This window comes from Otolemur garnettii, unplaced genomic scaffold (genome assembly GCF_000181295.1).
Source record: "Otolemur garnettii isolate 467f Iridium unplaced genomic scaffold, OtoGar3 scaffold00029, whole genome shotgun sequence".
Taxonomy (NCBI): Eukaryota; Metazoa; Chordata; class Mammalia; order Primates; family Galagidae; genus Otolemur; species Otolemur garnettii.
Window position 1 is genome coordinate 14,080,748 of NW_003852424.1, and position 902 is coordinate 14,081,649.

General features: G+C 47.3%; 1 pseudogene across 1 annotated transcript; it reads left to right on the plus strand.

Moving 5' to 3' along the window:
• Positions 1-265: 265 nt before the first annotated feature.
• Positions 266-898, plus strand: LOC105886879 (annotated as a pseudogene). The gene has a single exon (XR_001161227.2). The product of XR_001161227.2 is annotated as a translocon-associated protein subunit alpha pseudogene (transcript).
• The last annotated feature ends 4 nt before the right edge of the window (positions 899-902 follow it).

Consider the following 902-nt stretch of genomic DNA (forward strand, 5'->3'; position numbering starts at 1 on the left):
CACAGGGTCCCTTGTTCAAAGGAAAACCCCTCATCTGGATGACAAGGGGGAACCTTTCCATTGCAAGGGATCTGTGTATAGTCCCAGGTTGCAGGGCAACAAAACCTGCCCTGCTTCCATGTCCGATACAGGATAACCTCCCCCTGGACTATATAACAAATCCTACAAAACCTACAAAGGTAGTCCCTCCTTATCAGTGGGTTAGATTCCAGTGGTTTCAGTTACTCATAGTCTAAAATTATTAAATGGAAAATATTACGCCCTCCCCGCCTGGAGCCCGGATGAAGAGTAACGCCATTACTGCCGGAGCCGCTGAGAACCCTCGCGGACGGGGACTGGACACCGGACTGTCCGCGCCATGAGACTCCTCCCCCGCCTGCTTCTGCTTCTCTTGCTCGTGTTCCCCGCCACTGTCTTGCTCCGAGGCGGCCCCACAGGCTCATTAGCAGTAGCTCAAGATCTTACAGAGGATGAAGAAACAGTGGAAGATTCAGTAATTGAGGATGAAGATGATGAAGCTGAGGTTGAAGAAGATGAACCCACAGATTTGGCAGAAGATAAAGAGGAAGAAGATGTATCTGGTGAACCTGAAGCTTCTCCAAGTGCAGATACAACTATTCTGTTTGTAAAAGGAGAAGATTTTCCAGCAAATAACATTGTGAAGTTCCTGGTAGGCTTTACAAACAAGGGTACAGAAGACTTCATTGTTGAATCCTTAGATGCTTCATTCCGTTATCCTCAGGACTACCAGTTTTATATCCAGAATTTCACAGCTCTTCCTCTGAACACTGTAGTGCCACCCCAGAGACAAGCAACTTTTGAGTACTCCTTCATTCCTGCAGAGCCCATGGGGGGACGACCCTTTGGTCTAGTCATCAATCTCAACTATAAAGATTTGAATG